The sequence below is a fragment of the Ranitomeya imitator genome, chromosome 3 (assembly GCF_032444005.1).
Source record: "Ranitomeya imitator isolate aRanImi1 chromosome 3, aRanImi1.pri, whole genome shotgun sequence".
Classification (NCBI taxonomy): domain Eukaryota; kingdom Metazoa; phylum Chordata; class Amphibia; order Anura; family Dendrobatidae; genus Ranitomeya; species Ranitomeya imitator.
In genome coordinates, this window is record NC_091284.1 from 826,288,434 (window position 1) to 826,303,009 (window position 14,576).

Below are 14,576 nucleotides of genomic sequence, written 5' to 3' on the forward strand. Positions count from 1 at the left end.
ACAGCAGTATGTGGACATGTAATCGCAGTATAGTATCCATATAATTTGGCTATGGACTGTGTTATACATTGGGCCCTTTGATTTGTGCTAAATTGGTATGAATATGATATCATGCGCCATGGTTTAATACACATTTTTCCCATGAATTCCCTGTCACATCACTAGTCTATTCCTTGTTTTATCTCCTGTGCACACTGCATTGTGCGGATATGGTGTAATTTTTGTGTGTTTCTTTGTATATGTTCAATAAATTCAAGTATTTTTATAATGATCAGTGAGATTTTGTGCTTACTCCATTTTGTTTGTTGTTTGGACTCTTCAGGGAGTATTCTCACACATAATAACTATGTTGACTTTGATGGAGGGGTACTACTGATTCACTCCTGGCCACAGTGTAATTCTGCTGTCTATGACCTATCATATAGTATGGGCATTGTATGACAGTAGTAAGTGGACATGTAATGGCAGTATAGTATGAACATTGTTACAGTATGTGGACATGTAATCACAGTATAGTATGGGCATTGTATAACAGTAGTATGTGTTCATGTAATCGCAGTATAGTATGGGCATTGTATGATAGTAGTAAGTGGACATGTAATCGCAGTATAGTATGGGCATTGTATGACAGTAGTAAGTGGACATGTAATCGCAGTATAGTATGGGCATTGTATAACAGTAGTATGTGTTCATGTAATCGCAGTATAGTATGGGCATTGTATGATAGTAGTAAGTGGACATGTAATCGCAGTATAGTATGGGCATTGTATGACAGTAGTAAGTGGACATGTAATCGCAGTATAGTATGGGCATTGTATGATAGTAGTAAGTGGACATGTAATCGCAGTATAGTATGGGCATTGTATGACAGTATGTGGACATGTAGTGGCAGTATAGTATGGGCATTGTATGAGAGCAGTAAGTGGACATGTAATCGCAGTATAGTATGGGCATTGTATGACAGTAGTAAGTGGACATGTAATCGCAGTATAGTATGGGCATTGTATGACAGTAGTAAGTGGACATGTAATCGCAGTATAGTATGGGCATTGTATAACAGTAGTAAGTGGACATGTAATCGCAGTATAGTATGGGCATTGTATAACAGTAGTAAGTGGACATGTAATCGCAGTATAGTATGGGCATTGTATGACAGTAGTAAGTGGACATGTAATCGCAGTATAGTATGGGCATTGTATAACAGTAGTAAGTGGACATGTAATCGCAGTATAGTATGGGCATTGTATAACAGTAGTAAGTGGACATGTAATCGCAGTATAGTATGGGCATTGTATGATAGTAGTAAGTGGACATGTAATCGCAGTATAGTATGGGCATTGTATGACAGTAAGTGGACATGTAGTGGCAGTATAGTATGGGCATTGTATGAGAGCAGTAAGTGGACATGTAATCGCAGTATAGTATGGGCATTGTATGACAGTAGTAAGTGGACATGTAATGGCAGTATAGTATGGGCATTGTATGATAGTAGTATGTGGACCTGTAATGGCAGTATAGTATGGGCATTGTATGATAGTAGTATGTGGACCTGTAATGGCAGTATAGTATGAACATTGAATCAGTATGTGGACATGTAATCGCAGTATAGTATGGGCATTGTATAACAGTAGTATGTGTTCATGTAATCGCAGTATAGTATGGGCATTGTATGACAGTAGTAAGTGGACATGTAATGGCAGTATAGTATGGGCATTGTATGACAGTAGTATGTGGACATGTAATGGCAGTATAGTATGGGCATTGTATGACAGTAGTATGTGGACATGTAATCGCAGTATAGTATGGGCATTGTATGACAGTAGTATGTGGACATGTAATCGCAGTATAGTATGGGCATTGTATGACAGTAGTAAGTGGACCTGTAATCGCAGTATAGTATGGGCATTGTTTGACAGTAGTAAGTGGACATGTAATGACAGTATAGTATAGGCATTATGACAGTAGTATGTGTTCATGTGATCGCAGTATAGTATGGGCATTGTATGACAGTATTATGTGGACATGTAATCGCAGTATAGTATGGGCATTGTTTGACAGTAGTAAGTGGACATGTAATGGCAGTATAGTATAGGCATTTTATGACAGTAGTATGTGTTCATGTAATGGCAGTATAGTATGGGCATTGTATGACAGTAGTATGTGTTCATGTAATCACAGTATAGTATGGGCATTGTATGACAGTAGTATGTGGACATGTAATCGCAGTATAGTATGGGCATTGTTTGACAGTAGTAAGTGGACATGTAATGGCAGTATAATATAGGCATTTTATGACAGTAGTATGTGTTCATGTAATGGCAGTATAGTATGGGCATTGTATGACAGTAGTATGTGGACATGTAATCGCAGTATAGTATGGGCATTGTATTACAGTAGTATGTGGACATGTAATCGCAGTATAGTATGGGCATTGTATGACAGTAGTATGTGGACATGTAATCGCAGTATAGTATGGGCATTGTATGACAGTAGTATGTGTTCATGTAATCACAGTATAGTATGGGCATTGTATGACAGTAGTATGTGGACATGTAATCGCAGTATAGTATGGGCATTGTATGACAGTAGTATGTGGACCTGTAATCACAGTATAGTATGGGCATTGTATGACAGTAGTATGTGGACATGTAATCGCAGTATAGTATGGGCATTGTATGACAGTAGTATGTGTTCATGTAATCACAGTATAGTATGGGCATTGTATGACAGTAGTATGTGGACATGTAATCGCAGTATAGTATGGGCATTGTATGACAGTAGTATGTGGACCTGTAATCGCAGTATAGTATGGGCATTGTATGACAGTAGTATGTGGACATGTAATTGCAGTATAGTATTGGAGCGCCCCAGACGCAGGGCCGCGGGGTACTCGGTCCGGGGTTGTCACGGTGGCTAGACCCGGTCCGTGACCCTGCTAAGGGGCGTCCAATGAAAGGTGATGGTGCGTGGTGCAAGGTGCGAGGAATAACGAGGACACAGGGTTGCAGTCTTTTTACCTTTTTACTGAAGGCTTCGGGGTCCATAATCCAGAGCACTGCTAACAGGGCTGGCTGAGTCCCGCCGGTCCGAGGGCACATCCAGCGTTCCCTTTGCAGGTGGAAATCAGTGCCTACCAACTAGCGCCTGTGTGTTGTAGTCCTTCCCTGCTGAGCACCACGGGATAGTCCTCACAACTGTCGTATCTGTTCTTCCTCTCTCCGTCCCCCAGATAATATGGCTAGGACGCACCTGTACGACAGGTAGGCCTGGAGTTATTCTGGGACCCTAGTGACGCCCCTCTCCCACGATTGCCTCATATTGTCCGTTTAGGTGATTTAGGTCAGGCAGCCAACCTGTAATTAACTGCCCTGCCGCTGTTTGAAGTAATGCGTGGAGTCTGTTACTTCCTTGGTGCTCCGGCCACCGGCTACGCCCCTCAGAAGGATGTTGCCACAGTCTTAGGGACACGACTCCTTCTGGTTCTATCTCCTTCATACTATGATCCCGCTTCTCACTTCTTCACAATATACTTTGCTTCGTGTCCTTCCTTGGGACGCCGCCGCAAGGTAGTGCAGGCGCGGCTCTGTAACAATCTGTCCTTCTGCTAGGTACCTGCCAGGTTCCCACTTCTGACAGGTCCTCTCCCGAACTCTCCCGGGCTGCTTTCTGCCTAACTTCCTGTCCAACCCCCAGCTTTACCCGAATGTGAGGAGTGGCCTAATACATAGCCTTTTGCTCCCCTAATGGCTGGAGTGTGAAGTGTAATGTGTGACTGTGATACCTGGTTAGGTGAACTCCTTTAGTGCAATCAGACGTACCATCACTCCCCTTAGTGGCAGAGCGACATTACTGCAACGTCCAGGACTCTGGGGCGCTGCACTCCCCGCCCCATTCCTCCCCCCCCCCCCCCCCCCCCGGTTAAATCCAGTACTCCCGGACTGGGAAAAGAAGAATAACAATACATGTTAATAGAAAATTCCAGCTTAAAGGAACTGTAGTTGTCTGGGTTCCTTTCAGTGGGGCGAAGTTTCCTGCTGGCGTAAGCGATTACTCTTTCCTTGCCCTTCTGGACCTAGGACAGCACAACTCCCAGCCCCACGTTGCTGGCATCCGTATACAATACAAACGGTTGGTCATATTCAGGGTAGGCTAGTACTTCTTCTCCCGTCAGTGCTGATTTTAAGCAGGTGAACGATCCTTCCAGTCTGTCGTTCCAATCAAACGGGGTATTCTTACCCTTGGGTTTCTTTGGTTGGCCCACCAACAGGTCTTGCAACGGCGCGGCCTTCTTGGTAAAGTCCTTGATAAACCTCCGGTAGTAGCCCACCAACCCGAGGAACTGCCGGACTTCATGGAGGTTACCGGGCTGCGGCCAGTCCTTGATCACCGTGACCTTGTCGGGGTCTGGGGCCACTCCTTCGGCACTCACCACATGGCCCAGGTACTGTACTTTGGGTTTTAGCAGATGGCATTTGGACGGTTTCACCTTTAAGCCAAAGTTGGACAGCGCTTCAAACACCTCGGCCAGGTGCTTCAAATGGTCTTCATAGGTCTTAGAGAAGACAATGACATTGTCCAGATATAGCAGCACGGTCTCAAAGTTCTTGTGTCCCAAACAGCACTCCATCATCCTCTGGAACGTTCCCGGGGCATTGCACAATCCGAAGGGCATGTAGTTGAACTCGCAGAGACCCATCAGCGTCGTGAAGGCTGTCTTTTCCTTGTCCGCTTCTGCCACGGGAACCTGCCAGTACCCACTGGTGAGATCCAAGGTAGAGAAGTAGTTAGCAGACTTTAAAGCAGCCAAAGACTCCTCTATCCTAGGCAGGGGGTATGCATCCTTATGTGTAATGCGGTTTAATTGCCTATAATCCACACACATCCTCCTAGTGCCATCTTTCTTCCTAACGAGGACTAATGGAGCTGCCTAGGGGCTACAGCTATCTCTCACTACCCCAGCCTCCTTCATCTCTCGCAACATGTCCTTGGCACACTGATAATGAGCTGGGGGTACAGGACGGTATCTTTCCTTTACGGGTGGATGATCTCCTGTGGGGATGTGATGTTGAATCCCTTTTACCCGCCCAAAATCAAGGGGGTGCTTGCTGAAGACCCGCTCATACTCGTGAACCACCCTGTAGGCCCCCTGTATCTGGTGAGATGGAGTAGCATCAGTGCCCACATGTAATTCTTGACACCAATCTTTCGATTGCCCTGCAGAGCCGTTGTCCTCCGCCGGATTGGACGGAGCCAAGGGCCTGGGTGCCTGTATCACGCTATTATTAACAGTAAACAGCTTGGAAAGTGTGACATATTTGGTTAGGTGGACTTCTTCCTCCCCGCAGTTAAGGACACGTACCGGCACCCTCCCCTTACGGACGTCAACCACCCCTCTGGCTGTCAGGAGGGTAGGCCTATTCTCTGAATACACAGGTTCTACCAGGGCCCGATAGTCTTTACCCCCGAGACCTATGGCTGCCCGACACCATATTAACATTTCACTCCTGGGGGGTATTGCAATGGGGTTCGAATCACTCACTGTGACCCGGCCAATTTCACCACCAGTCAGCTCCACTTGCTGTCTCTGCATTAGGGCTCTGATTTCTTTCTGTAAGGCACGTTGTTCACTGTGACCAGCTGTCTCTGCTACTTGCTGCAACAAGACAATAACTTCTGCAAGACAATTTTCTATGACATTAGTACCGATGGTCATCATGGGGTTACATTCACGTCGGTCAATATCAACAATGACAATTCCCTGGGCCTCCAATTCTACCCGCCCCACCTTAATAGTGACCTCTTTGTATCCCACTTGCGGCAGTGGCTGACCATTGCTAGCTATTATGGTAAAATCATCATCGGGGCCACGGGTAATGTCGGTGTCCTCCCAATAACGTCTATAAAGAATGTAGGGCATAGTTGTCACCTGGGAACCGGTGTCCAGCAAAGCGTTCATGGGGATACCGTCGATCATGATAGGGAGGACTGGTCGCCCCCTGATGTATTTGGCTCTCCAATTTTGCGGGCCTTGGCGTTCTACTCCTGGGGGTCGGCCCTCGGCCCCAGGGGTTGCTCGTTTAACTGACAGTACCTTGCAAGATGGCCCACCTGGTGGCAGCGGCAGCAGATAGGTCGTCCATCCCAATTAAAGCGATCGTCGTCTCTGCCTCTGGTCGATGGAACTCTCCTTGGTCGCTGCCAGGGGACATCTTCCGGTCTGGAAGCCAACTGGATCTTCTCCTTGGGGGCTTCCTGTAGGGATTGGACGGTCCGGGCTAGGGCAGCAACGCTCTTGGTCAGCTCCTGTATCTGGAGTCGCAGTCCTGCAGGGGAGTCGTCTTCCAGGATCTGAGCATCGGCCTCAGCGGAAACGGGTGCGTCCGGCGCCACCTCCTGGTGGTACGTGAGGGCTTGACGCCTGGGAAGTGTGGCACGGCTGGGCTGTCGCTCTGGTAATGCCTGGATGGCTTTATCTTTGAATTGCGCAAAAGTCAGGTCTGGATTCTGCATGGCCAGGAAGTGTAGCTGGGCCCTTTGGTGACTGCACAGGAGCCCCTCGATGAACCGCTCCTTCAGGAGTTTATCGTCATCTTGCATGCTGTTTGGGTCACTTTGCTTGATGGCCCGCAGCGCCTCTTGAAGATTAAGGGCATAGTCCCATAAGCTATCCTGCGGCCTCTGCTTGCACCCATAGAACGTCAATTTAATTTCCGTAGCGGTGCGGGTGTCAAAGGTCGTTTTAAGCTTTGCAAATGCCTGCTGCGCAGTTTTCTTATCTGCAACGGGCCAGGACTTCACTTCCCTCAATGCCGCTCCAAAGAGTTGGCCGGTTATCGTATGAACTTTCTGAGGCTCTGTCAAGGGATAAAACTCGAGCAGGCTACAAATCCCCTCTTTAAAGTCAGTTAACGTATGAGCTTCTCCGGAGTATCGCGGGAGCCAGGCGGCTCCTGGTAGGTACGGCATAGAGAAGGGCATTATGGCTGTTGTAGCTGCGGCAGTATTCGGCTGGTTGATGGACGCGGCAAGCCCCGCGGCATCCGGCGGTGGTACAAGACCTGTGGCTGCGTCTACTACGGAATCTGGAAGTGCTCCCGAGTCTGCAGCTGTGGCCGCCGCCTCCGCTCCTCTGGGATCCGACATGGCCGTTCTTCCCCCCCTGCTAACCTGTCGGGGTTATTCTTCCGGGATCGGCGCCGGGGTCGGGGTTCTTCTACCGGGATCGGCACCTCACCGCGTCTTTCCGCTCCGCGCTCTTTTCCAGCCGGCTCCACCCATGAAGCTATGGCTCCTCCCCTCGCGCTCCACACGGCGCGGCAATGGCGGATTTTTGGCGGCAAATAACGATACACAGTCTTTGCAATAAGTCACAGTTCAATCACAGTTCCAAGGCACACATAACCTGATTCTTCAGGCTTAAGTACATCCTGTTCGTGACGCCAGGTTGGAGCGCCCCCAGACACAGGGCCGCGGGGTACTCGGTCCAGGGTTGTCACGGTGGCTAGACCCGGTCCGTGACCCTGCTAAGGGGCGTCCAATAAAAGGTGATGGTGCGTGGTGCAAGGTGCGAGGAATAACGAGGACACAGGGTTGCAGTCTTTTTACCTTTTTACTGAAGGCTTCGGGGTCCATAATCCAGAGCACTGCTAACAGGGCTGGCTGAGTCCGGCCGGTCCGAGGGCACATCCAGAGTTCCCTTTGCAGGTGGAAATCAGTGCCTACCAACTAGCGCCTGTGTGTTGTAGTCCTTCCCTGCTGAGCACCATGGGATAGTCCTCACAACTGTCGTATCTGTTCTTCCTCTCTCCGTCCCCCAGATAATATGGCTAGGATGCACCCGTATGACAGGTAGGCCTGGAGTTATTCTGGGACCCTAGTGACGCCCCTCTCCCACGATTGCCTCCTATGTCCGTTTAGGTGATTTAGGTCAGGCAGCCAACCTGTAATTAACTGCCCTGCCGCTGTTTGAAGTAATGCTTGGAGTCTGTTACTTCCTCGGTGCTCCGGCCACCGGCTACGCGCCTCAGAAGGATGTTGCCACAGTCTTAGGGACATGACTCCTTCTGGTTCTATTTCCTTCGTACTATGATCACGCTTCTCACTTCTTCACAATATACTTTGCTTCGTGTCCTTCCTTGGGACGCCGCCGCAAGGTAGTGCAGGCGCGGCTCTGTAACAATCTGTCCTTTCTGCTAGGTACCTGTCAGGTTCCCACTTCTGACAGGTCCTCTCCCGAACTCTCCCGGGCTGCTTTCTGCCTAGCTTCCTGTCCAACCCCCAGTTTTACCAGAGTGTGAGGAGTGGCCTAGTACATAGAGCCTTTTGCTCCCCCTGGTGGCCGGAGTGTGAAGTGTAATGTGTGACTGTGATACCTGGTCAGGTGAACTCATTTAGTGCAATCAGACATAACATCACTCCCCTTAGTGGCAGAGCGACATTACTGCAACGACCAGGACTCTGGGGCGCTGCACTATGGACACTGTATGACAGTAGTATGTGGACATGCAGTGGCAGTGTAGTATGGACACTGTATGACAGTATTATGTGGACATGTAATGGCAGTATAGTATGGGCATTGTATGACAGTAGTATGTGGACATGTAATCGCAGTATAGTATGGGCATTGTATGACAGTAGTATGTGGACATGTAATCGCAGTATAGTATGGGCATTGTATGACAGTAGTATGTGGACATGTAATCGCAGTATAGTATGGGCATTGTATGACAGTAGTATGTGTTCATGTAATCACAGTGTAGTATGGTCATTGTATGACAGTAGTATGTGGACATGTAATCGCAGTATAGTATGGGCATTGTATGACAGTAGTATGTGGACATATATTCGCAGTATAGTAGGGACACTGTATGACAGTAGTATGTGTTCATGTAATCACAGTGTAGTATGGGCATTGTATGACAGTAGTATGTGGACATGTAATCGCAGTATAGTATGGGCATTGTATGACAGTAGTATGTGGACATGTAATCGCAGTATAGTATGGGCATTGTATGACAGTAGTATGTGGACATGTAATCGCAGTATAGTATGGGCATTGTATGACAGTAGTATGTGGACATGTAATCGCAGTATAGTATGGGCATTGTATGACAGTAGTATGTGTTCATGTAATCACAGTGTAGTATGTGCATTGTATGACAGTGGTATGTGGACATGTAATCGCAGTATAGTATGGGCATTGTATGACAGTAGTATGTGGACATGTAATCGCAGTATAGTATGGGCATTGTATGACAGTAGTATGTGGACATGTAATCGCAGTATAGTATGGGCATTGTATGACAGTAGTATGTGTTCATGTAATCACAGTGTAGTATAAGCATTGTATGACAGTAGTACGTGGACATGTAATCGCAGTATAGTATGGGCATTGTATGACAGTAGTATGTGGACATGTAATCGCAGTATAGTAGGGACACTGTATGACAGTAGTATGTGGACATGTAATGGCAGTATAGTATGGGCATTGTATGACAGTAGTATGTGTTCATGTAATCACAGTGTAGTATGGGCATTGTATGACAGTGGTATGTGGACATGTAATCGCAGTATAGTATGGGCATTGTATGACAGTAGTATGTGGACATGTAATCGCAGTATAGTATGGGCATTGTATGACAGTAGTATGTGGACATGTAATCACAGTATAGTATGGGCATTGTATGACAGTAGTATGTGGACATGTAATCGCAGTATAGTATGGGCATTGTATGACAGTAGTATGAGTTCATGTAATCGCAGTGTAGTATGGGCATTGTATGACAGTAGTATGTGGATATGTAATCGCAGTATAGTATGGGCATTGTATGACAGTAGTATGTGTTCATGTAATCGCAGTATAGTATGAGCATTGTATGACAGTAGTATGTGGACATGTAATCGCAGTATAGTATGGGCATTGTATGACAGTAGTATGAGTTCATGTAATCGCAGTGTAGTATGGGCATTGTATGACAGTAGTATGAGTTCATGTAATCACAGTATAGTATGGGCATTGTATGACAGTAGTATGTGTTCATGTAATCACAGTATAGTATGGACACTGTATGACAGTAGTATGTGTTCATGTAATCACAGTATAGTATGGACACTGTATGACAGTAGTATGTGGACATGTAATCGCAGTATAGTATGGGCATTGTATGACAGTAGTATGTGGACATGTAATCGCAGTATAGTAGGGACACTGTATGACAGTAGTATGTGTTCATGTAATCACAGTATAGTATGGACACTGTATGACAGTAGTATGTGTTCATGTAATCACAGTATAGTATGGACACTGTATGACAGTAGTATGTGGACATGTAATCGCAGTATAGTATGGGCATTGTATGACAGTAGTATGTGGACATGTAATCACAGTATAGTATGGACACTGTATGACAGTAGTATGTGGACATGTAATCACAGTATAGTATGGGCATTGTATGACAGTAGTAAGTGGACATGTAATCGCAGTATAGTATGGGCATTGTATGACAGTAGTATGTGTTCATGAAATCACAGTATAGTATGGACACTGTATGACAGTAGTATGTGGACATGTAATCGCAGTATAGTATGGGCATTGTATGACAGTAGTGTGTGGACATGTAATCGCAGTATAGTATGGGCATTGTATGACAGTAGTATGTGGACATGTAATCACAGTATAGTATGGGCATTGTATGACAGTAGTATGAGTTCATGTAATCACAGTATAGTATGGGCATTGTATGACAGTAGTATGAGTTCATGTAATCGCAGTATAGTATGGGCATTGTATGACAGTAGTATGTGGACATGTAATCACAGTATAGTATGGGCATTGTATGACAGTAGTATGTGGACCTGTAATGGCAGTATAGTATGGGCATTGTATGACAGTAGTATGTGTTCATGTAATCACAGTATAGTATGGACACTGTATGACAGTAGTATGTGGACATGTAATCGCAGTATAGTATGGGCATTGTATGACAGTAGTGTGTGGACATGTAATCGCAGTATAGTATGGGCATTGTATGACAGTAGTATGTGTTCATGTAATCGCAGTATAGTATGGGCATTGTATGACAGTAGTATGTGGACATGTAATCACAGTATAGTATGGGCATTGTATGACAGTAGTATGAGTTCATGTAATCACAGTATAGTATGGGCATTGTATGACAGTAGTATGTGTTCATGTAATCGCAGTATAGTATGGGCATTGTATGACAGTAGTATGTGGACATGTAATCACAGTATAGTATGGGCATTGTATGACAGTAGTATGTGTTCATGTAATCGCAGTATAGTATGGACATTGTATGACAGTAGTATGAGTTCATGTAATCACAGTATAGTATGGGCATTGTATGACAGTAGTATGTGTTCATGTAATCGCAGTATAGTATGGGCATTGTATGACAGTAGTATGTGGACATGTAATCACAGTATAGTATGGGCATTGTATGACAGTAGTATGTGTTCATGTAATCGCAGTATAGTATGGACATTGTATGACAGTAGTATGAGTTCATGTAATCACAGTATAGTATGGGCATTGTATGACAGTAGTATGTGTTCATGTAATCGCAGTATAGTATGGGCATTGTATGACAGTTGTATGTGGACATGTAATCGCAGTATAGTATGGGCATTGTATGACAGTAGTATGTGTTCATGTAATCGCAGTATAGTATGGGCATTGTATGACAGTAGTATGTGGACATGTAATCACAGTATAGTATGGGCATTGTATGACAGTAGTATGTGGACATGTAATCACAGTATAGTATGGGCATTGTATGACAGTATGAGTTCATGTAATCACAGTATAGTATGGGCATTGTATGACAGTAGTATGTGGACATGTAATCGCAGTATAGTATGGGCATTGTATGACAGTAGTATGTGGACATGTAATCACAGTATAGTATGGACACTGTATGACAGTAGTATGTGGACATGTAATCACAGTATAGTATGGGCATTGTATGACAGTAGTATGTGGACATGTAATCACAGTATAGTATGGGCATTGTATGACAGTATGAGTTCATGTAATCACAGTATAGTATGGACACTGTATGACAGTAGTATGTGGACATGTAATCGCAGTATAGTATGGGCATTGTATGACAGTAGTATGTGGACATGTAATCACAGTATAGTATGGGCATTGTATGACAGTAGTATGTGGACATGTAATCACAGTATAGTATGGGCATTGTATGACAGTAGTATGTGGACATGTAATCGCAGTATAGTATGGGCATTGTATGACAGTAGTATGTGGACATGTAATCACAGTATAGTATGGACACTGTATGACAGTAGTATGTGGACATGTAATCACAGTATAGTATGGGCATTGTATGACAGTAGTATGTGGACATGTAATCACAGTATAGTATGGACACTGTATGACAGTAGTATGTGGACATGTAATCGCAGTATAGTATGGGCATTGTATGACAGTAGTATGTGGACATGTAATCGCAGTATAGTATGGGCATTGTATGACAGTAGTATGTGGACATGTAATCACAGTATAGTATGGACACTGTATGACAGTAGTATGTGGACATGTAATCGCAGTATAGTATGGGCATTGTATGACAGTAGTATGTGGACATGTAATCACAGTATAGTATGGGCATTGTATGACAGTAGTATGTGGACATGTAATCACAGTATAGTATGGACACTGTATGACAGTAGTATGTGGACATGTAATCACAGTATAGTATGGGCATTGTATGACAGTAGTATGTGGACATGTAATCGCAGTATAGTATGGGCATTGTATGACAGTAGTATGTGGACATGTAATCACAGTATAGTATGGGCATTGTATGACAGTAGTATGTGGACATGTAATCACAGTATAGTATGGACACTGTATGACAGTAGTATGTGGACATGTAATCACAGTATAGTATGGGCATTGTATGACAGTAGTATGTGGACATGTAATCACAGTATAGTATGGACACTGTATGACAGTAGTATGAGTTCATGTAATCACAGTATAGTATGGGCATTGTATGACAGTAGTACACTCCCTGACAGAAGTTATGTCGCTTATCCATGTTATGTAAATAAAAGCTTATAACCTGACATTAAATTCATCCATTGGTTGTATAAATTTTTCTTTTGAAAGTAATGTGATATTCAAACAAATAATTCACTTAAAATACAAATATATGTCACATAACATTGGTGAATGAAGCTGTGGTGCTATTAGAGTCATATTTAATATTTTGTGTGACTTCCATGAGCTTGAAGGACTGCATCCATGCGGTTCAACAATGATTCATACAATTTATTAATGAAGCCATCAGGAATAGCACAGAATGCAGTCTTACATGCCTCCCAGAGTAAATCTAGATTCTTTGGTTTTGTCCAAAAAGCTTCCTCTTTCATCCTACCCCAAACATGCTCCATGATGTTCATGTCTGGTGACTGGGCTGGCCAGTCCTTGTGCACCTTGATCTTTTTTGCCTGGATGAACTTTGTTGTAGAGATGGATGTATGCAGTGGCGTAGGAAGGGGGCTGCGGGGGGCTGCGGGGGGCGCGGTGGGGGCGGGCCGCCCCGGGTGGCACAATGCAGGGGGCGGCCGGCGCTGCAGGAGGAGGAAGAAAAAAAAAAAAAAAAAAAGACGCAGGCCCTTTAAATCTTCGGGCGGCGCCGTCCGCCGCCACGACCAGGCTCCCACCGGCCCCGCCCCCCGCTCTAATACTCACCTCTCCTGGTTCCTGCGGCAGCTGCAGCATCCTCTGACTCTGCGACGTCTCAGGGCAGAGGGCGCGATGACGTCATCACTGTGCGCGCCGCTCAGCCTCTCTGTCCTGAGCGCTGCAGAGCCGGAGAGACGCTGACTGCACCGGACCTGCGCTAGGAACGGGAGAGGTGAGGATTTTACTTTTTTTTTCTTTATGTCTGACTGTGTCTTGGGGCAATGCTGGACACACTTGGGCAATACTGGAGACCATGGGGCAGATTGCTGGACACACTGGGGCAATACTGGAGACCATGGGGCAGATTGCTGGACACACTGGGGCAATACAGGAGACCATGGGGCAGATTGCTGGACACACTTGGGCAATACTGGAGACCATGGGGCAGATTGCTGGACACACTGGGGCAATACTGGAGACCATGGGGCAGATTGCTGGACACACTGGGGCAATACAGGAGACCATGGGGCAGATTGCTGGACACACTTGGGCAATACTGGAGACCATGGGGCAGATTGCTGGACACACTGGGGCAATACTGGAGACCATGGGGCAGATTGCTGGACACACTGGGGCAATACTGGAGACCATGGGGCAGATTGCTGGACACACTGGGGCAATACTGGAGACCATGGGGCAGATTGCTGGACACACTGGGGCAATACTGGAGATCATGGGGCAGAATGCTGGACACACTGGGGCAATACTGGAGACCATGGGGCAGAATGCTGGACACACTGGGGCAATACTGGAGACCATGGGGCAGATTGCTGGACACACTGGGGCAATACTGGAGATCATGGGGCAGATTGCTGGACACACTGGGGCAATACAGGAGACCATG